The 24,058-nt window shown below is 39.5% G+C and overlaps 1 protein-coding gene across 4 annotated transcripts in view; it reads left to right on the top strand.

Annotated features, from left to right (window-relative positions):
- Positions 1-8,754: 8,754 nt before the first annotated feature.
- AFTPH (aftiphilin) overlaps positions 8,755-24,058 on the top strand; it is a 64,294-nt gene continuing 48,990 nt past the window's right edge. For all 4 annotated transcript variants that reach the window (XR_013830989.1, XM_079940507.1, XM_079940506.1 and 1 more), the window contains exon 1: positions 8,755-9,098. The gene's annotated coding sequence lies outside the window, so the exon portion shown is untranslated. The remainder of the gene's footprint in view (positions 9,099-24,058) is intronic.

The raw sequence follows: 24,058 nt of genomic DNA, 5'->3' as shown, positions 1-24,058 counted from the left end.
AAAACAAAACAAAAAATGTATAGATAGATGTCTTGAGACCCCAAGGGTAAGCTTGAGGAACAGCAGATGGCCTGCTTGGTGAGAGCCCAAGACTCACCTTGCTGGGTTGGGTTACACACACTGAGTGGATCTAGAGGTGGAGGTGGTGGAGAACAGAGTCAGTTTTCCCTCAGAGAGGTTAGGAGGAGGTGGGTTTGGGAGGAGGATGGGCAGGAGAAAGGAAAGGGCTAGAGAGACACCATGCCATAGGGAGAGGATCTACTTCAGGGATGTCCTTACAGTTACTCTGCAAGTCATCAGGCCTGTGGTGTGATTGCCACTTTCTAGAGTCAGTTTCTCAGCTCAGATTTTTTTTTTTTCACACTATTGAAAAACAAAACTCCTCACTGGGTTTTAGGTTTATAAATTGTCAGAAGAACTTTCATTTACTCATTTTTAAACCACTCAGAAGGAAGATAACAGAGCTGGTGTTTGCTGCCTCAAACACCAGAAATCACACTGTATGGTGTTAAAGAAGAAAAACCTGGAGAACAGTAAGAAAGGAGGAGAAAAATGCTTTGAATTTAATGGAAGTTCATGTCTATATTTCCATGTGTTAATAACAGGCAATGTACAAACCATCATCATCCCCTACAATTGTTTTATTACCTTCCACACCTCTCTAAGCCTTTATCACAAGCCTTCGTGTCCATACAGATGTAACAGGTTTACATTTATAGAAAAACCATTTGACAACGATGGCAGTTTTATCCCTTTATAAGTAATGAGGAAATGTGTACCTTGATGGATATCAGTGCACAGACACATTTATTCTAATCTGAGACCTTCATCACCATCCCTGTAAGTCAGCTAACAAAGGTTTTCGGTTTAGTTCATTGGGTCTTCACTTCAGCTTCCTTATCAGCAAAGAGCAGGGCATTTAAATACAACATTGAATAAACAAAATATTTTAGATCGAAGTGATTTTTTTTATAGATTCCATTTAATAAAAACTGATTCACGAAGGTTGGACCTTCAAGATGGCAGAGGAGTAAGACGTGGAGATCATCTTCCTCCCCATAAATACATCAAAAATACATCTACATGTGGAGCAGCTCCTACAGAACACCTACTGAATGCTGGCAGAAGACCTCAGACTTCCCAAAACACAAGAAAATCCCCACATACCTGGGTAGGGCAAAAGAAAAAAGAAAGAACAGAGACAAAAGAACAGGGATGGGACCTGTACCTCTGGGAGGGAGCCATGAAGGAGGAAAAGTTTCCACACACTAGAAGCCCGTTCACTGGTGGAGACTGTGAGTGGCAGAGGGGGGAAGCTTCGGAGGCTAGGATAGGTTTTTATATATTTGCATGGAAATAGGTACCCAACATGATTCCATAGGAAAAAAAACAGATCATAAAATAGTATTTATAATATTATCTTACCTTTATTTTTTTAATGTTTGTGTTTATATAGGTCAAAAAACCTATAACTACCTATCTCGCCCCCACAGGTGTGTATATATTAGCAAGCTGCTAACACTGGTTATCGCTAAGGAGGGAGAATTGTGGAATTACTGTAGGAGACACTTCCCCTTTTTCTGTATTTCCATTATAATGTATTATCTGATGAAAAATATTTCTGGATGTTTTTTGCATTTTTATAATTTAAAAATTTTTAATTATGTACATAAAGGTACAAAAATTACAAATATATATTGTAGGGACAAGAAAATTTGACAGGCCCAATTTAAACACAAGCCTTTGCTATTTATAAGAACTGCATTGCCAAAAGAAAGGAGGAGAGGGCTACAAGCCAGTGGCTGGGAACCACCAACCCCAGTTCCTTAGTGCATTGATTTTATAGGTTCTCTTTTATACCCAAGTACCACCCAAGATTCAACCTGTCCCCACACTACTCTAGGAACTGCTCTGTGAACCACAGGAAAGGCCTTGTGACACCTGGAATATGGGTCCAAACAAAGCACCTGCTGTGAAAACATGGGCTATCCATCTCTGGCAAATGCCCAACCTGAAGGATAGAAGTGGGATAACAGAGACCCCTTCTCCACCCATTCTCAGAATTGGTGGACAGCATGGGACACATGACTCACCTATTAAAAAAACTTCAGACAGTTATTTGAGAGGAGAAACTGAGAGTATACATTTGAAAATGAAGGGAGTGACAGTATTTGTTCAAAGAACAAGAGTCAGTAGGACAATAAGGAACTCTGTTTTAACTTTTAGAACATGTAACATGAGGGTCTTTGATTATGGAAGTGCTGATTCCTCATCACAGATGCCTACTCATTTTTGAGAATATGCAGATATTAACATTTTATCTTAATTGCCACTGATATTTCTCTGTTTTGTAAAAATAAAATGTGGCTTCTCTGGAAATATGTAGAAAGAATGAAGGAAAAAAGCAAAGGATGGATGACAATGCAGATCAAATTGAGAGAGTGGACATACCAGTTAATGTTGTTAAGTGGTTAAATAATAAGCTAATAGCCAAAAGAAAAGAAATGGTCCCTTGTCTTAGTAGTTCTCAACTTTTGGTGCATTTTGCCATCACCTGTGGAACTTCGACTGACACAAACTGACACAGAATTTTGATTCGCCAGTTAAATTTTTGACCATGCAAATATTTTCACTCACCTTTAACCCTATGCTCTTCTCAAATGAGAACATGTTTGCTTTGCTAAATCATAAGGTTAGAAGCTCCATGATGTGTATCTATCAGCTCTTTGCTTCTAAAATGATTTTTCTTATACAACTCTTCCTCTCAAAAATTTAAGGTACTCTAGGGAATATCCCTAAATGGATTTTTTTTTAGACCTACACTTTCATCATTTTTATATCAAAAAGAATAAAAGTAATCATTGGAATAACAATGAAAATTTCTCTGGCACTTCATAAAAAGGGAATAGTTACTAGGTTGAAAAGGAATCCATTAAGATTATGGATATAAGTAATATCTAAAGAATTTATAGCGGTATTTTATAAAAGCAGTCCTTTAAAATTTGCTCTGTTTTTATTGTCAGTAGAACCTTATCAATGTTCTATTATGACAAGAATGTAAATGGTTAAAAAAAAAGAGAAACTTTGAAATGATGCCTATTTATGTCCAGAGCTGTTTTAACATACTAAATTTCATACCATCAATTTCATTCATTCAATTACTCATCTATCCAATAGCTGTTAGATGAACACTACACAAGGCACTAGGGATACAGAGATGAAAAATACAGTTCTTTCCTTTAAAGCTGTGAGTTTAATGGGGTAGATAGTTTAAGAAATTGGAAATTACAATGCTTATGATAAGAACAATATCATGGGTATACACGAGGCACTGCAGGGGCTTAGAAGAGGAGCAAAAACTTTGAGTAGGGGGCCAAGTACAGAGAAGATATCAGTAAAGGTTAGTAGGAGGAGTAATTCTTGATCTTTGAATTTTATCTTAAGGGAAAAAGAGAAGCCAGCTGGTTTAAAAGGAGTATCATACGTAATAATAATACTACTAACTAACTAACTAAATAAATAAATAAATAAACAAAAGGAGGACTTCCCTGGTGGTCCAGTGGTTAAGACTCCACGCTTCCTCTGCAGGGGGCACAGGTTCGATCCCTGGTCAGGAAAGTTCCACATGCCGCGCGGTGCAGCCAAAAGAAAAAATAAAAAAGATGTATCATTCAGAGTCATTAGTCACAAGCAACAGAAATTGACATTGGCTGATTAAGGAGAAAAGAAATGTATTAAGATGATAGTAGATAGCTCACGGAACTTCCTGAATGACTCAAGAACCAGGCTCAGAGTCCATGCAGCCAGAAACATCCCCCCAAATCACGCCAGAGATCTAGTCCAGTGAGGATGCAGCCGAAGCTGGTATTGCCAGTGCCACTGGCCCTGGACATTCAACAGCAACTAGCCCCTGCTGCCTCATAAGTTCAGTCTTGCTGCAACTGCTACCATCACCATCAGCAAAAGTTCTCCATGTTCTTGTTTCTGTGTGTCATGAGCTCCTAAATGAAAGTCTAGAGAGAGGCATCTGGTCAGCAAAGCCTTGGTCACATGCTATACCTAGCTGCAAAGGAAGCTAGGAAAGTCAACATCTTCCTGTTTTCTTTACCCACTGCTGCCTAACAAACCACCTCAAAACTTAGTGGCTCCAAACATCAAACAGTGGCTTCAAACAACAATTATTACAATATATCTCAAGATTCTGTAGGTTGACTAGGCTCAGACGGACAGTTCTGCTCCAAGTAATGTCTGCTGGGCCTAAAATCATCTGAAGGCTCATCCAAGATGGCTCACTCACATGGCTGGCTGTTGGCTAGGAGTTCAGCCAGCCATCTAATATTATTTTAATAAATTTATTTTCTGCTTAATTAGCCAATTTGATTGGCTGAGCATTACTTGATTGAGGAAAAAATAAGACTGAGTAAGAGATGGAACTGTAGCAGTCAGTTCTCCTCAATGGGCCTCTTCACATAGATTGGGCTTTCCCACAGCACAGTGCTCTCAGAGAAGTTGTACGTTTCACATGGTGTCTCCCTTCAAAGTGGGAGCATTCCAAGCAGCAAAGTCAGAAGCTTCAGATCTCTTAATGCTCAGCCTGAAAAGTTACACAGCACCGTCTCCACCACTTGTGTTGGTCAAATCAAGCCACTAGCTAACACACACTCAAGTAGAAGGAAGATAAACTCCATCTCAAAATGCAAAGAGGGGCAAAAACCCTGCAGCTGTCTTTAAGTCCCCATACTGGCACTTTCAGCTCTTATACTTGGAGGAAGGCTTTGCCTCCCACCTAGTCTCATAAGTTAGCAATTGTCTCAAGTGTATGAAAAGGGGTTCAGATGCTGAGCTCTCAAAAAAAAAAAAAGTTAACTGACCACTGTAAGAAGCAGAAAGAAGGGCATTCCATGCGGAGGGAACAGTATTGGAAAGTCAGAGAGAGAACTTCAGTTGATACTGCCACTTAAATAGTGCAGTACTCATGATAACATAATTCTTGCTGTTTTCTTGCTAACGCTGCGTTAGAACTGCTCCTTGTTGAACAGAATTGTAATTCTACCGTATTTGTGCATATTAGAGGGTTTAAACTAATTACAATTGATTTGGGAGTTGCAGTCCTTGCTTGTTTTCTCCTTTCTATATCTTTAAAACACTTTACAAGATCACTGTTTACAAGATCTGCTCCAGAATCAGAGATGTGTGTTTGACAATGATTGCCTAGGGTGTGCAGTAATTTGGAAATAAATGTAAGGGAAATCCAAACCTCATATGCTCAGGCATTTTTAAGTCTTTTCTTTTACTTTTCATTATGAAAATATTCAAAATAGAGAAAAGTAGAAAGAATAGTACAAAAAACACCAAGATATCCACCACCTTGATTCAATTCAATAATTGCTAGCATTTTGCCATATTTTCCTTATCTCTATGTACATGGTCTTTTTTTCTGAACCATTTTAAAATAAATTACACTTATTACGATATTTTAGTCACTTCCAAAAAGTAAGGAAATTCTCATACATGTCCATAATTTCATTATTATATCTAAAAAAGTTAATAATAATTTCTCAAGAGGATTTCATGGCCATCCACATTCAGATTTCCTCAGTTACCCCCAAAATGTCTTTTATAACTGTTTTGTTCAAATCAGGATCCTATTAAGAACCACACACTACATTTGGTTATTATTTCCCTTGTCTCTTTTAATCTAGAATATCCCTTTTGAAGAGACCAAGTTATTTGTTTTGTCCAATAATCCAGGTACTGGATTGGTATGACTGTGTCTTTGTAGTGCTGTTCAACTGGTTCCTCCAGCATTTCCTGTAAAATGGAACATAGATTTAAAGGCTTATTTAGATTCAGGCTAAATATATTTGGCAAGAATACTGTGTACTTCCGTGATCTGTATGTTTCATCTGTGATCTGTGTACTTCACATTGCATCATATCAGCAGGCTCATTGTGGCCAATTGCCTTTGTCTTTTAGTTTGGGGAGGGGAAAGCAAAAATAATATACGCCAGCTTCATGAGGCAAAATAGTCTAAGACAGGGTCATGGCAGGACGAAAGGTGTGGAGAGGAATGATAACCAGCCCACAGGGATGCTGTCTGCTTCTGAGCCCTAAGCTTCAGGCTTACTTGCTCACCTGAGAGACACTCATCTTGATGGTATTAATGAAGGGAGGAAAAGACCCTCTCTGGGATCTGAAGACAAGTCCTCTTCTCTAGCTTAGAGAAGAGAAAGATCCCAGCATAGCCCCTGAACAAGTCTTTCTTGCCCCATCCTGGGAGAAGTCTGGCCTGATTTTCTAACAAGGAAAGCAGTACAGCAACATTTACTTCATGGGAGCTACAGAGCTGTGAGAATTTAGGGTCTGGTGTACTTAAGTGGGCCCAGAGGCCAGAACACCAAAATTATTGTCTCTGTCAGCTCTAACACACCAGAAGAAGCCCAAAATGGCAGTAAGGAATCCTCTGGAAAGCTGGTGCAGAAATTTGGCTCCTGGAGTGCTTTTACGTTTTTAGGTGCAGTAGCAGACACTTGAGGGGCCCAGGATTAACAGACCCAGTGGACAGAATTAGCCAAAGCAGTACAGTAGCACCTGGCAGCTTCAGGGTGGCCTGGAGCAGGATTTCTCAACCTAGCAACTACTGACATTTTGGACTGAATAATTCTTTGTTGTGGAAGCCACCCTCTGCATGGCAGGATGTTGAATGGCATCCCTGGTCTCTGGCCACTAGATGCCAGTGGCACCTCCACCCGAGTTGTGACAACCAAAAGTTTCTCCAGACATTGCTGCCAGTGCAGGGGAACTCTCAACCACTGCGCCACCAGGGAAGCCCTGGTCATAACTTTTAAAAAGCAAATAAAAACAATACTATCATTGGATGCAAATACAATGAATGTTAATGTTTTCATCATCTTCAAAACATTCAGAGATACTTTCTTTTTGTAATACAATTTCATAAGCATTGGAATGCTGTCTTCAGAATTATGTGTAAGATTACCAATTACAAGTTGGTTGATTGCTCACAAATCAGCTGGCCAAACAGTGACTCAATTTCTATATACAACGTTGGACACTGATTTCTGTATTGTTGTCCTTAAGTTAATAGAATTGGTTCCTGCATTTACTTGACAAAAATCATCATTTTGTAATCATATGTTATGTAAGAAATTAGGAAGATATTTTTCTGAACGCAGTTTTCTTTTTAATATTTTGATGTTTAAATTTATTATTTCCGTTTAAACATTTTCTTGATGTAGGGTCTGCTTTAGGATTTTGTCATATGCTCTTATTCTGATATTTCTGTTTAGTTGAGCTATCAAATTAGAACAAGCATGTGTTCATCTAAAATCAATTCATTTCCAGTATCTATACAAACACACACAAATATTTTTGTTTCTTTCCTTCCTGGTCAATAATAGCGATATATATATCGCGTATATAGCATATATATATGGTTGCACACAAGCAAAACCAGCAGGGGGCGAAATACAATAGGATTAAATTTGACAAACTATATAGATTTTTCTTGCTTTAGTGACTGAGCAATAACAAAAAATCCAGCATCTCCACAAAGCAATTGGTACTCCAATTTAAAGTGATGCAGTCTCCGTATATCTTACAGCGACTGAGTTGTAAAGAGACAAATGCGTGTCTATTTTAGCGCTCCAAGTTGTCTAGAACATTGCAGAGGCGGGATCAACCCTGATGAACTGCTTTTGTCCTTATCTTTCCCCTGATTTGTATAATTCCTCCACTCAAAAGGTGGCCACTTCCCTGTGACTGAGGGGGTGTTTTCCAACCTTGTTTCTTTGCGTAGCTGATGAGCTTTGCTATTCCGGAACGATTTTAAATCATTCAAATTGCCGGTGCAGGTTTGGCAAAAGTGAGTAGAATGAGCACGCGGTAGGGCTCAGGATTGCAGGATAGGACCCCCGGGCTCATCATCCCGGACGATAACAATAATCCTTGCAGCCTGGCGGTCTGGTTTTTACAGTGGCCGGTGTTCTACATTACAAAGGAAGGGGAAAGGTTGTAAAAATGCAAATGACCAAGACTGAAGATAGAAAAATGTTATGACCGCTGTTAAAGAAACGCGGAAGTTGATTTGATTTCTTTAGTTTCATCGAATAGTCTTCCGCAGCATCTATGAAAAATGACCACCGTCTCAATACGTTAGCAAAATCCCCCAATTTTTTTTTTGTTGGTCTCGAAGACGATTTGTCAGTTCGGCAGCTGCTTTCCCTCTTGTTTTCCATTTTAAATTTGATTTAAATTCTTCTTTCAATATGTCAGCTTCCTCTTCTGTCAGCTTAAATTAGAAAGAGGAAGGGACTTAGACGGTGAACGAAAAAGTCGTTTTTCGGGGCGAAAAGGGCAAGCTGATAGGTGCTCTCCAGTAGGTTTTTGGTGGAGAAGATAGGGCTCCGTATTTCAAAACCTTTGCAATTTTTACTTAGAGAGCAAGAGACTTAACTCGGTCCTGAGCTGAACGTTGATGTTAGCCGGCTGAGGAGCACCTGTCCCTCTCCCGGAGCGCTGCTTCAGGAGCCGCGGAGCCCGAGAGTACTTCTTTCCCCCTCACAGCTCGATGACTCGGAGGAAGTCAAGAAAAAGGGCAGCTTGCCCGCACCCAAAATGGCGGCCGGCGCTCTGAGCGACGGCGCCTGCGCAGGGGTAAGCGTACTGTGACACTGATTCCCCCAGAGTGTCCTCCCCTCCACCCCCCCCAGCACTCACCAGCGCCCGGCCCCGACCTAGCCACCTGCGCCCGGAAGTGACGTGTCGGCGGCAGCGGTTCTCCCGCTGCATGATGGGAGAGTGTGTGGAGTGGGCGGGGGGTCTCCGCGGAGGAGGAGGTGGAGGCGGCGGCGGCGGCGGCGGCGGCGGCGGAAGAGGGCGGAGGGTAATGGGATGGGGGTCTCGCGGCAGCGCTGAAACTCCGGGTGGGCGTCCATGGCGCTGCTTCGCTGACAGTGCTGAGAGCAGCCTGCCTTCCGCTCTCACCAGCTCCGCGTCCGAATAACCGGTCCTTCTCCGGGGAGCCAGTTCCTCCTCGGGCCCCTGAGCCATGCCCATCGAGGCCGCCCCGGACGAGCCAGGTAAGCGCCACCGCTCCGTTCCCCCAGCCGCGCGGGGGAAAGAGGATGGGGGACCCGGCCCAACCCACCGGCCGGATCCTCGCCCGGGCCGGGGGCACCTGCCGCGGAGCTGGGGGCTGCGGGGACGGTGCCGGCTCTGCGGGCCTGCGCGCTCCGGGCTCTGTCCTCTTCCACGGCGGGTGCGGGGACGCCGGCGGCGGCGCCCGAAGCACACGGCCCCTCCTTGCCATCCCGGGCACCGGCCGGGGAAGTGAGAGCCTTTCCAACGTCCCCGGCCGCCACCGTCTCGCCCTACCCCGCAGCTTCCACCTGCCCACAGCTCCGTACCGGCCGCTCCCTCCCGGGAGCTTGTTGAGAAGTTTGGGGCTTTGCTCCGGCTTCCTCTTTCTACCTCTCCCTCCCTCGTGACAGGTGTAAACACTGACTGCTTCGCCCAGGCCCTAGGCCAGCCTCGACCAGAATGTGATGCTTCCTAGGGTCTCTGAAGCAAGCGGATTTTGAGTCCTCCAACAGGCAGAGGAGACGGCACCAAAGGTCCATCATCCCTTCCTGAGAGGACCTTTTCTGCTTCCTTCTTGCACTCCTCAAGAAATAGTCTGCGCCCCCTCCCCAGACGGCGTGCGAAAAGTTGGACCATTATTCTTTTAAGTGTCCTGTTTGGCACGTGCTACGTCTTGCTTGGGCAGGGGACGGAGTATAGGGTGAACGGTGGTAGGATCCTTTCACCATTAGGAAAGTGCTGAGAATGACTAGGTTTTTCTCTTGTCGGTTAATTCAAGTTACAACTTGGTTTCCCACTGAATCTTCTATTGGGGCCGAGGGAGGGACTAACCCATACATGGAAATATTTTACTAGGGAGCAAATGAAACAAAATCAGTAGTTCCGTTTCAAAGTTCTCACTTTAGGAGAAGAAAAGTAAAACTTTACTTTTGACCTTCCCTTTCACCAGCTACGTTTTAGTTTTTTTGGTAGGATGGGAGGGGGAGACAGTTTAATCCTTGATGTTACGTTTATTTGTTGCTTTCTGTTAACCTTTTAGACATGGATATATGCTGAACTCTAAGGAAAACAACTGTTTCAACGCTATTGTGTTGACATAATCTACACAATTTCTCTACATTTTATATGCTTTGCCAACTTAAATATTGGCTTTTGTAGTACTCATTTTTAATTCTTTGCAGAAGTAGATGTGTTTAAACAAAGTATCTAAGGTAGTCTTCTAAATTTTGTCCACGATGATATTTCACATGTATTAAAACGCATATCCTGTGTAAAACATCTAGGCAAGTAAATGTTACCTATTAAATGCTCATTAGATCAAATTACTCTGTTTATGTATCATTATATTATTAATCTTCAAGGCATAGACACCTTTTTCTAGATATCTATTAAAAGCATAGATATTCACATAATATGTAGGACATTAAATTTTAGTGTTTTCTGGTCTTTTGACCTAGAGGCTATTATAAAAATAATCCTATAATCAAAACAAAAAAAATGTATCCACAATTGCATTGATAAATTTTGCAGAATCCAATTGTCTACGAAAATCTTGTAATCTAGGTGAATCCTATTTTAAAACATCATTTTAAACTTTAATTTTTTTCTACTTACAGTAAGTTAAAAACTTGTTCAGAAAAATAGTGAAATTTATCAAATAATGTTTTATTTTGTGTGAAATTCTAAAGTGCCTCCCTTAACAGTCTAAGAAGTCTTCGAATAGCATCTCATTGAAGGATTACCCTACCCCTTCTCTCCCAAGCCTACCCCCAAAAACTCATAAAAGGAGGACATTAAATTTTTAGGCATTTTTAAACAATCATACATTATTTAAATCAAACGTTGATATTCTGATTTAATTTTACCTACAATTTGTAAGTTAAAAAATACCCTTTTCTCTATGCTTAGCACTTTCAATTCCTCTTTAAGTAGGCTAGTGAACCTTTCCAGCCTGAAATTTATAAGTATTTCTAGTTTTTACACAATTTTGGAAATATCTGGTGTTATATGGAGTATATATACATTTCACTTTGATAATTAATCTTTTCTCAATCAGTATATATACACACGCATATATACACACACAATCACAGATTCGTTTGCAACTTTATATGATAGTTACTAACACTGATATACACTACTTCCTGTGAGCAAGATACTTTTCTTTCTTTTTTTTTTTTTGGCTGTGCCATGCGGCTTGCAGGACCTTAGTTCCCTGACCAAGGACTGAACCCAAGCCCTCGGCATTGAAAGCTCAGAGTCCTAACCACTGCATCGCCAGGGAATTCCCAGCAAGATACTTTTCTAAGTGATTTATATGCAATATGTTAACTCATTTAGTCCTCACAACAACCCTGTAAGCTAGGAGGTGTTATCCCCACTTTTCAGAAAGGAAACTTAGGCACAGAGATGTTAAGTAAGAGCCAAGATATAATAATTTTATTTTTCACATTTATATACTCTTTATATAGTTTTTAAAACATGCCAATGCGATATATTTTATGGGAATTGTATAATAATGTGTAGCAAAAGTATGAAAACATGCATTGGAATGATAAATTCCAAATCAGTAAAAGTTACCTCTGGAGAACTGGAGTGGAATAAGGGATCTAGGAAGAGTCCATGGTTTTTCAGCCATAACTGTACTGTCTTTAAAATAAATCTGAAGCAGATTTGGTAAAGATTAAGATTTAACACAGCCAGGTGGTGTGCACTTGATCATTCACTGTATGTATTTTTCTAAGCTTTGTTGTATGCTTGAAATCATAATAAAATACAAAGTTCAGGTTTTTCATTTAAAAACAAAGGATCAGGGGGCTTCCCTTGTGGCGCAGTGGTTGAGAGTCCGCCTGCCGATGCAGGGGACACTGGTTCATGCCCCGGTCCAGGAAGATCCCACATGCCGCGGAGCGACTGGGCCCGTGAGCCATGGACGCTGAGCCTGCGCGTCCGGAGCCTGTGCTCAGCAACGGGAGAGGCCACAACGGTGAGAGGCCCGCGTACCACACACACACAAAAAAGGATCACTCTTATCCTTTAGCAGTGTATATTTAAAAAGAGGACAGGAAGGAGTTAGTGTTATTTTGTGTTGATTTCCTTTATACAAGGAACTTTTAATTGAAAATATTTGAATTAAGAATTGTTGCCCTCCCAGGGGTCCTCTGCAGTAACTTCCCTTGCCTGGGCTCTTCTCTAATTGCTGCCAACCATCTCAACAGCCCTGTATCACACTTCTAATTTCTATTTCTGCCCTTAGCCTAGGGTAGGACTTATAGGTCTGGATTAGATGTATTCCCTGGGAGAGAGAAAAGGAAGACACTATATGTGGGGAAGAAGCAGGGAAGTAAGGAGTTTTGGAAAAGTGAAAAAAGAGGAAAAATAGGAGATTTAAGACTCCATCCTATCACTCCTCAGTCACCACCACCCCTATTCCAAATAACTAACTTAAGTAAACTTCGCAGAGAAAACTTGCTAATAAATTAAAGGTTGTCTGTATGCTCAAAGCTTAATTTACAAGCACTATTTTGGTGAGTAGTTTCCAGAGGAAAATTAATTAGTAAATTAGAATAAATTCACTGCATGTTCTATTTATGTAAATATTTACAATATGCCACAAACCATTTCAGTTAAATATCTACTAACATCATGGTGTTTTCTTCCTTTCATTCATACAGCAGATACCTATTGAGCACTCACTATATGTCAGGCCCTGTTCTAGGTGCTAGGGTCACTGAAATGATCAAATTAAAAAAAAAATAGCCCTTATAGAACTTCACTTTCTTGGCATTTGTGTATGTGTGTGTGCACATGCATGTTTGTGTATTGGAATCAGAAATTTAGAGTGTGAGAGGGCAGTGTTGTAGGGCTTCGTAAAAATTCTAATGTCTTTGGTTTCTTACTGTGTGAGATGGGAAGCTATTGCAGGGTTTTTGAGTAGAGATGTGACATAATCTGTCTTTTAAAAGGATCTGTCCCGGGGCTTCCCTGGTGGCGCAGTGGTTGAGCGTCCGCCTGCCAATGCAGGGGACACGGGTTCGTGCCCCGGTCCGCGAATATCCCACATGCCGCGGAGTGGCTAGGCCCGTGAGCCATGGACGCTGAGCCTGCGCGTCCGGAGCCTGTGCTCCGCAACGGGAGAGGCCACAACAGTCAGAGGCCTGCGTACCACAAAAAAAAAAAAAAAAAAAAGGATCTGTCTGTCTGCTGTACAGTAAGTAGATTATAGGAGTGCAAGAATGGAAGCAGGAAGATTTCATTAGGAGTTGGTGACTGATACAGCTAAATGATCATTTTGTAATGAATACAAATGTCAAATCTGTATGTAGTACGCCTGAAACTAACATAATATGTACATAAACTGTATTTCAATAAATAAATAATACATCAAAAGTTAAAAATAAATAGATGAGGGCTTCCCGGATGGCGCAGTGGTTGAGAGTCAGCCTCCCGATGCAGGGGACATGGGTTTGTGCTCCGGTCCGGGAAGATCCCACATGCTGTGGAGCGGCTGGGCCCGTGAGCCATTGCCGCTGAGCCTGCGCGTCCGGAGCCTGTGCTCCGCAACGGGAGAGGCCCCAACAGTGAGAGGCCCACGTAACGCAAAATAAATAAATGAATGAATGAATGATAGTAGTGGCTTGAACCAAGATGGTAGCAATAGAGATGATGAGAAGTGGTAGGACAGTTACTAGAATTGGAACCTCTAAGATTTTCCCCATTGCTAAACTCAAAAAAACTCAATTGGAACCTCTGTAAGATTTTCCCCATTGCTAAACTCATTGCTAAACTCTAAGATTTTCCCCATTGCTAAACTCAAAAACTTCAGAGGTACATACTCCCTTCTGAAAAGTCAAGGCCCACACAGCCTACTTTCCCGGCATACTGCCTACTCGCTTCATATATCCTACATTCCAGCCAAACTCTATGATATGACTTCCTGCTCTTTGACAGTTGCCCCATGCTTTATCTTTAGTGCCTGCCGTTTCCTCTGTTAATTAAAATCCTTTGCATTTCAAATTCTCTTTCATGAAGTTTTTTTTTCTCATTTTCACCACTCTTTCCAGTCAAGTGAGATCTTTTTCTTAGAATCTTTAAAACCACCTTTTACTTTATTTGGTGTTTATATTCTGCCTTGTATTAATTACTTTTACTGTCTTCCTATATTGGTCCTCATAATTAATTATAAGTTTCTTTAAGGTTGTGGCTCCATTACTGAGTCCTACCCCTTATAGAACCTATCGTATGTAGCAGATGCTCAGTAAGGTGCGTGTGTGTGTGTGTGTGTGTGTGTGTGTGTATAGTTTAATTTTTAAAAAGTCATTACAGAAGCATACAGAAGCATTGTAGAAAATAGTCAATCAAAAAAAAAAATTACACTCCCATTACCCAGGAATCCCACTGTAAACAGTTCAGTGCATATCTTTCCACACATATATTTATGTACGTGTACTTTTTTACCAGAATGAAATCTTATCATACAGACTGTTTTGTAGGTTGTTTTGATTTAGTCAGTTAGACTCCCTTACCACTTCAAGAAATTTTCATCTAAACTAATATTCAAGACCATATTCAAATTCTTCCCCAGTTGACTCAAAAATGTCCCTTTACAGCTGACTTGGCCAAAACATTCACTCCATATTCTTCTGGTTATTAAAATTATGAAAGGGTAATATACTTTTACTATAGAAAATTTGGAAAATGTGGAAAGTGTAAAGAAAACTGGTATGCCTCTTAGTGGCAAATATCCATCTGTTTTAACACTTGGGACAGAGTAGCACTCAATAAATATATATATTTAAAGGAATAACAGAAAAATATGTCAGTCATCACACTACAAAAAGATAACTGTAAACATTTTGGTTTACATTTAGTTTTGTTTTTTTCCCTATGGATATACGAGTGTCACACACACATACATGTATGAATGAATCATATTGTATCTCGGTGAACAGGTTTGTAGGTAATTTGGTTATTTCCATAGGACTGAGTCTTAGAAGTGGAGTTACTAAATCAAAGGGAAAACCAATTGCTTTCTAAGAGGTTGTAATAAAATCACTCCTACTAGCAATAGTCGAGAGCACCCATCTTCCTGTAATCTGCTCAGGTGGTCAATAAATATGCAGTTTTTAAATTGTTTACCTGAATTTTTATTTTGAATTTGGGCTTTTCAGTAGCGTGGAATGTTTGCATAATTTAAAATTTTTTGAAGGGTTTAAACGTGAGCCATATCCTTGTTGATAGAGGTTAAAATTGTTTAATGTCATGCTCTTTTAAAAATAGCTCTGATTCTATTTAAGTACAAGAAATAGGATATTATTTTCTAGAACTGTGTTGTGCAGTACGGAAGCCAGTGGCCACATGTGCCACTTGAAATAAAGCTAGTCCAAAGTAAGATGTGCATTAAGTATAAAATATCAGATTTCAAAAACTAATGTAAAATATAGATTTTACATTGATATCATGTTAAAATAATGATATTTTGGATACTTTGGGTTAAGTAAAATATATTAAATTAATTTCACCTCTTTTTAAATTGGCTACTGGGAAATTTTAAATTGTATATGTGGCTTTATTGTATTTTGATTGGACAGTGCTACTCTAGAGTATGACATTTTTACCTATGGAAAAGAAATGCAAGATAACTTCATTGTTCTAGAAAGTAAGTTAATAGTGTTCTTAAAGTTACTTCCTACATTTAAACCTGTCAGTGTGTTTTTTCCAGTATACTCAGTTTGCACATTTTTCAAATTATGTTTTTTATTGCAGACTATAAGTTATTGCAGTTCTTATGCTCTGAAAGAAATATGTGTAGTAGGTTGGGGGAGGGTGTTAGGAAACTTACTTGAGGAATTGATACCTCTTCTAGGAATTGAAGCATGTGTGGGCATGTTTTATGCAATAGGATTGTAGGTGCAAAGGCCTTGTGGCACAAAAGAATGTTATTGTCTGACTTTCAAAAACTGAAAGAAGGCCTAGTTTAGAGCATTGAAAACTATAGGGGAAGGGAGAAGGAATCTGTGTTGGAGAGATGGGAATGGCTTAGACTTTATTAAAGATTTTTTAAAAATCTTTATCATAAGCAGGGGATTGATGTGAACAGATTGACTTTTTTTTTAAGTTTATTTGTTGTGATTGTTTATGAGATATATATATATATATTTTTTTAATTTATTTATTTTTGGCTGCATTGGGTCTTCATTGCTGCACTCGGGCTTTCTCTAGTTGCAGTGAGCCCCAGGGGCTACTCTTCATTGCAGTGCACGGGCCCTTCATTGTGGTGGCTTCTCTTGTTGTGGAGCACGGGCTCTAGGCGTGCGGGCTTCAGTAGTGGCATGTGGGCCGGTAGTTGTGGCTTGCGGGCTCTAGAGCACAGGCTCAGTAGTTGTGGCACACAGGCTTAGTTGCTCCACGGCGTGTGGGATCTTCCCGGACCAGGGCTCAAACCTGTGTCCCCTGCAATGGCAGGCAGATTCCTAACCACTGAGCCACCAGGGAAGCCCAAATTGACTTTTTAAAAGATTACTTGGGTTGGGCATGATTGAATACTAATCAGGGAGACTAGTTTAGATAATGGAAGCTTACACCAGAATGGAGTCAGGAGAGTTGGAAAGAGGTACAGGTACTCCAAAGTTGAGAGATTCATGAGATAAAAATAATTCTTTAGAGATAGTGGAGGGTGGGGAGCTTTGTCAGGAATGGCTCTGAAGTTTCTGGCTTAGTGACTGGGTGGGTGGTGGTGCCATCTGCCCAGGGTTAGAGAGCCCTGGATGAGAACCAAGTTTGAGGAAGAAAAGCTTGGCTTCTGTTCTTCTTAAGCCCAGTTCCAGGTCTTTGAGGACCTCAAGTGGAGAGGACTGTAGAGAATTGGCTTGGCTGGACTGGGTTTCAGGTTTGAGGGCTGGGCTGCAGGGAGAAATCTGGGAGTCCTAGAATGTACTAATTAAACCTTAGGTGGATGAGATTGTTTGAGGGAGAGTTGAGTAAGAACAGAGCCTAGATGAAACCTGGAAGAACTTATGCTACTAATTTGAGTATGTTCAGTACTTACAAGAAAATATCAGTTTGTTTTGAAGCCTACTTGTAAAAGTGAAAGTGAGGAGTAAGTTGGATCAAATAAGTTAAATACTTCTGTTTGACTTATATGTATTTGAATAGATAATCTAACACAATTCTTACCTTTTTCCTGCAATAGAAAACAAACTGGGCTTCCCTAACATCAAACAAGCTGGGAATATTTATGAATAAGTATTGGTATTTTTGCTACATTAGTAGATCTAAGGAAAAATTATGTAATTATCTCCATAAATACTGAAAAGTCACTTTAAAAACCCATCTTCTGATTTTTTTAAACAAAGCAACTTAAAATAAGAATTATTAGAAAATTCTGTAATATGATAAAACATATATACCTCAAACCAAAAATCAGTACCTTAATTCAGTATCCTAATTAAGGGGAAATACTAGATTCCTGCTGTCACCACTACTGCTAAACCTGGTATTGGAGGCATTAGCCAGCACAATCAATAAGGAAAAAGAGACATAAGAATTGGAAAGGAAAAGGTCAAACTACCCCAATTTGCTTATGATGTGATGGTATACTGTACAAGTAACAAGAGCTTTCAATTTTATAAACAGTACTCAGCAGTTAGAAAATAAGATAGATGAGCAGAAGAAAAAAAAAAGGTAAAGTCCTTAACAATGAACTTAATAAATGTAAAAACCCTACATCGCTGTTTCAGTTTTATTAACAATTCTGTGTTTAGGTAATAGAAATCATTCTAAGTCATATCTTCTTATTCTTTAAATGCTGACTTTAAATGATACTTTTCAAAGTAAGACTTCTAGGAGTAGGATCTTTAATATTTGTATACATCCTAATGAGACCACAGTTTTTTAAATGGATTAAGTGAATAACATTCCTGCCTCACCCACCCTCGCAAGTGGACATTTTTGTTGTTGTTTTCTTCTTGGTCATTGCTTATGTTTTGTAGTATTTTCTGTTTTGCTGTGGTTTATCATCTCGCATAATAATTGTTTATTGTGTGCATGCAGAAATGTTGACCTGGAGTATTTGCAGATAAAACATGTCTGCTATAGCAACACTCAAAATCTGAAGCATTGATTAATTTTCTCTCTTAAAGCTTTCATTTTTTAGTAGCTATTTATAAAAAGTAACGAACCTGGGCTTCCCTGGTGGCGCAGTGGTTGAGAGTCTGCCTGCCGATGCAGGGGACACGGGTTCATGCCCCAATCAGCGAAGGTCCCACATGCCGCGGAGCGGCTGGGCCCGTGAGCCATGGCTGCTGAGACTGCGCGTCCAGAGCCTGTGCTCCGCAACGGGAGAGGCCACACAGTGAGAGGCCCGTGTACCGCCAAAAAAAAAAAAAAAAAAAGGTAACGAACCTATCATTAACAAATAACTTAACTCTCTTTTTTTTTTTTTGGCCATATGACACAGCTTGTGGGAATCTCAGTTCCCCCACCAGTGATCTAATCCGAGTCACGGCAGCGAAAGCCCGGAATCCTAACTATTAGGCCACCAGGGAACTCCCTAACTCTTTTTACATTGAATATTTTTAATAGCATCTTTGTTCCTTAAAAAAAAAATTATACAAGAGATTCAAGTATCAAATTCAAATTTTCTCTTAGCTAAAGCCAAACTATTTGACTATTCATTACTTTTTACTTGTAGTTAAATCACGGTTTCTTCTTACTCCTTTGCATATTTCAGACTCCTCCCTCTATATCATAATGAGCCAGCAGATGATAGCATTCTGTCTCATTAAGTTTCAGAAGTTTACTTGAAGCACAGTACAAGTGTTACACCTGAATAAAATGTACAGATTTTAATCAGATAACCAGTGACCTTGGTTTCTCGAGGTGGAGAAAAGTTTCTGTAGTTGCTGCTGTTCACATATTCATTTCTTAGTTTCAGCTGCAAGTGAAACTGTGATTAATTTTTTAAATGTGGGGTTTTTTCCCCCAAGAATTCTATAACATTTATATAGATAATTATAAATGTTTCAAGGATTAGTGCAGTAATTTAAATTTGATCCTTTAAGGAACTTTTCCAATATTCATTTTTAAGAAAAGTACTAATTTATCGTGAACTCCTTGTTTTTGAAATCTTAAGAGAGTTAAATTTTGTAGTGATATTCTCATGTATGTGTACTGACAGAACTTTAAGAAATATTTGTACAATCAAATCACTGTAAGTAAGGGAAAACTTTTTGTAAGAAAAAGTACTATTTCATTGATTTACCTATATTAATGAGTTCAGCAGTGAAGTTTAGAGATGTTTATGTTATTCCCAGAGTTATAAAGTCCAGTAATATTTATATTCTCTGGAAGCTTAACACAGTGGTTCTTAACCTTAGCTAACCATCAGAATTATCTTTGAAACTTTTTTTTTAAATACAGATATTCAGGCCCATCTATTCTATTAAAAAATACTTAATACAAAGCTAAGATTGAGACACATTGGTTTATAGCCTACTAGAGGAGAAAAACATGGAAATAAATTTGATTCACTTTGTTAAATGTAATAAAAGAGATAGGTCTAAAGAAGAATTAATTCAGACACGCAACCTGACATAATGAAAAGAACACTGATTTTTTTAATGTTAGAGTCCTGCTGCATAACCCTTTGTGGGACCTTGAGCGGATTTTTTGACCTCTCTGAGCCTGTTCCTTTATCTAAAAATGGATGTTTGAGATTAAATTGGATAGTGTACGAATAAGTACATTGCACAGTTCCTATCGCATAATAACTTGATAAATATTGGTGATATCACTTCACAGAAAAACTCTATGCCTGAGTAGGGTTTTGAAGGCTTAGTAAATGGGTTTTCTGGACAGATAAGAATAGTAAATTAAAAGAAGTGGCATATGGGACAACCTAGAGGTAACGTAGTGCCAGTGGAGAACCCAGGGGGTAGTGTTGTCTGGGTGGAGGAAAGAGGGAGTGTCTTAGCTCTATGGCTAAGATAAGGAGTTTCAAGTGGACTACAGGAATCCTGGCCAAAAATAATGAGGCCCTGAAATACGATATTGGTCTTGGGATATTAAATACAGTAAGAGTTGTTAAGGACTTAATTTGTGGTTCATTTAATTTGAGGGAGGGAGATGGCAAAGAGGGAACAGTCAGAGGTAACACTCAGATTTCCGGACTTAGAACTCAGAATATTATAAGAAAAGTGGTTTCTGTTTGTTCTTTGAGTAGAGGTTGACTTCAGTTTTGGAATTGGAGGATATGAGTTGTATTTGGGACATCCAGGTAGAGAGATTCAAAAAGGCAGTTGGGTAGGCAGAGGTTGGGCAGCCACAGATAGATAGAGGTTTGGCCATAGTGAACATATAATTATCAAACAAAATGGGGAAGAGATAATATCAAACAAAATGGGGAAGAGATCTCTCAGGGATAGGAATATGAGGAAGCCAAGGCCTGGGGAACATGGACATTAATGAGGCAAGCAGAAGAAACACATCCACTGAAGGAGGAGAAAGAAAGGATATGATAGGTAGGAGGAGAATCAAGAGAGAATGCCTCTTCAGAAAGGCTTTTTCACTTAAAAATGTGTTTTAGACACCTTTCCCTATTAGCAATATAGCTTTATCTTTTTAAAAAATGGTTACAGTTTCTATTTACCCTATTTCCTTATTGATAGATATTTAAGTTGTTTTCAGTTGCTTCTTTAAAAACAAGCAATGCAGGAATTAACATTTTGTGGAAATATCTTTGCATACTTATATGAATGCATCTGTCGAATACATTCTTGCAGGTGAAATTGCTTAGTCAAAAGAATATGCATTGTAAAATTTCTGATATATTATAAATTGCCTGGAATATGTGAACCAATATATACTCCCACCAGTAGTGTCTTTAATTTTATCTTTAAAGTGGCTTGCTTCCTAGATTGAGGGTAGTATGAATTTGAAAAATAAATAATATTTTTTATTTATTACTTTTATGTAAAATTCTGTAAAGAGAAAGGGAATACTTTGATTTTATCAAATTACTTGGTTCATTCAAATAACATAATTTAAGAATGCATTTTGTCCTTGAATGCACCAGATTAAGGAGTTCTTTGTTTTAAAAGAAGCTCTGTTTCCTCTTCTTATATGCTGGAAGCAATAATTGGATTTAGAGGAAGTGGATCAGAAGGAAGGAGAATGATAATATTATTGTGAGGTGAATTAAACTTGAACAGAATTAATGGATGCAAACAGTTCTTGTCATTGTTGTAGACATAATGACATAACCAACACAAATTCTGTGCTAAGATTTTAGACAGAAATATTTTGATTTTTTTTTTCTTCTTATATAGACTTTAAGCAATGGCCCCAAGACTGGAAAATGAGTTATTCTTATAAAGCTGATCATAGGAGAGTCAGTGCCTTAGAAAATACCCAGAAATACTGCAGAAGTTTTAAGTTGCCCTAAATTGTACTGCTTACATAATTTAAAGGTAAAGACTATGGACAAATTTCACAGCTTGTTTTTATTTTGTTTAATTACCTTACATTGTTCACAGTACCAGTATGGAACTACCCACTGCCTTTTCCTAACTTCAGTGATGCGAGCAATATTAGGGGGAAATTGAGGTTAATTTTGGTCATTTTCTCTAAACTCTTTAGTATCCTTTTTGTCAGACTTTTTTTTTTTTTTTTTTTTAACACTTTGAGTTATGACCTGTTTCTGGTTTGTAAAATCCACTATAGGGGATCATGACCAGCTTTTAAGAAAAAATGCAATAGAACTAAAAATATCAAGAGTACACAGTAAGAGTAAATACTGAAACTTTTTTTTTTAATGTATATATTTCTACTGTGAGTTACAGAGGGGAAATTTTTGAAAAATTCTGCTTTATACAATAGGCTAATTCTCAAGTCATTTGTAACCAGAGGTATAATAGTACATTGTAAATAATAAATGTTGTCTGTTTTTTGTTTTTTTTCCTTTTTACCCTTTAGTCTTTCTACCTCTTAGGAGAAAGTAAAACTTTAAACCAAGCAATAACACCACTAAAAGGTCAACTAGCTAGAAATTTGTTTGTAATGGGAATTCCTTCCATAGTTTCCATGAAGTTATCAGTACAGGTAGATCCACTTGTGGTAGTACCTGTATATCTCACACACACACACACACACACACACACACACACACACACACTCATGAGCACTGTTTTGGAATGTGTTTACATTTGATTTTTCAGATATACAAAGCTTTTGTTTTATGATAATTTACCCCAAGAATGCCATTTATGTTATTGTCTGTGGATAATTTATGACTATTTCTAAGCCTGGTTCATTGTCTGGTTTCCTTCTGTTACCTCATGTGTGTCTAGGTCATCTTCTTCTCAATTGATGGGTGGTCAGGGAACAAATTAAAGTAAAACTAATAGTACTTGGGAAAGACATCATTTGTGAGGTAAATCTTCTGTTACATAGGTCATAGTTTAAGGCCAAATTTGTGAGTTTTAGATTATCTAGGACATTGCTTTCTTTCTCATTAGCTCAGATAATTGAATTCTAACTGCATTTGGTTGCAGTTTTATAACTTTAGCTAGATGCTTTTTCCTCCAAAAGGTGAGTTGCTCTCATGGTAGGCGTTATGATACAGAGAGTAACACTGTCAGGAGAAGGGCAGCTGCCAAGAGCTTCACAAGGTGTACAGATTTTAGTTACAGACTAAAATGATGTGGGCTTTAGTTTTGAAAGCCCACAAAGTATGGTTTGGGGGTTGGTTGGTTTGTTTTTCCCAGAATACCCTGGGCTCTTGAGGTTTAACTTACCAGTCTTGACCAGAATGCTAATTTAAAACTCTACAGCAAGAAATATCTTTCAAAGTATGTCAGCTGTTCATGTCAGCTGATTGCAAAATCTGTGGGAAGATTTACATGAAGTACTAAAGAAGGTTGCTGGGAGCAGAGAACAAGAGCAAGGGAAATTAGTTGACTGCCCAGAGTAGTATTACGCTCTGGTGACACTGGCTGACACTGGCTGACACCTCCACTTATGCGGAGAAACGGCCTCAGATTGAAGCAGATATTTATATTATTTGGTCTATTAAAAACACACGAACAGGGCTTCCCTGGTGGTGCAGTGGTTGAGAGTCCGCCTGCTGATGCAGGGGACACGGGTTCGTGCCCCAGTCTGGGAAGATCCCACATGCCGCAGAGCGGCTGGGCCCGTGAGCCATGGCCGCTGAGCCTGCGCATCTGGAGCCTGTGCTCCGCAACGGGAGAGGCCACAACAGTGAGAGGCCCACGTGCCGCAAAACAACAACAACAACAAAAAAAAAAAACCCACACAAACAAATTTTTGTCCTTTGGCTGTTTTTTTCCCATAGCTGCATGTGAGTACTGTTCCTCTCCACACATTCTTTCCTCAGACAGGTTGCAGCAAAATGATTGGATTTGTTTTCTTTCACTTGTGTTGTATTTCAGACCACCCTCTCTCAGATCACACTTACTTACCTTGATTGAACTTAGGTATTTCCTAACTTCAGGTATTTCCTAACTTCTTTGGGTGAGCACGAGGAGACCAGAGCTAGGATTATAAGAAATCCAGCGAGGGCATGGAGGAGGTGACAGCTCAAGAGGGTCAGTGGACCAAATGCCCCAGCAAGAACAAAAGTAGTGCATTCAGTTCCTGCTGTGAGCCAGGCCCTGAGGATGCAGTGGTCAACAAAAGAGGCCTGTGCCTGCACAACCTTTCTAGTCTTTTGAGCTCAAGTAAAGTCCCTCTTGGAAGAGCAGTTTCAGTGGAGTGGTAGGGTGAAGCCAGATGTGCTGGACTGAAGAGTGAGTATAGGAGATTAGGAAGTAGAGATAGCAAATAGACAGGGCCCTTTCAAGAAGCTTGGTGGTGAGGAGGAGGAGGTGAGCTATAAGGGCACAGAAGGGAGGGATTTGTTTTGATTTACTCTGATTTGTTTGAGGGTGGAAGATTCTTGAAC

The sequence above is a fragment of the Stenella coeruleoalba genome, assembly GCF_951394435.1.
Source record: "Stenella coeruleoalba genome assembly, chromosome: 13".
Lineage (NCBI taxonomy): Eukaryota > Metazoa > Chordata > Mammalia > Artiodactyla > Delphinidae > Stenella > Stenella coeruleoalba.
The sequence above is the reverse complement of the archived record's forward strand: the minus strand, read 5'-3'. Positions and strand labels throughout refer to the sequence as shown.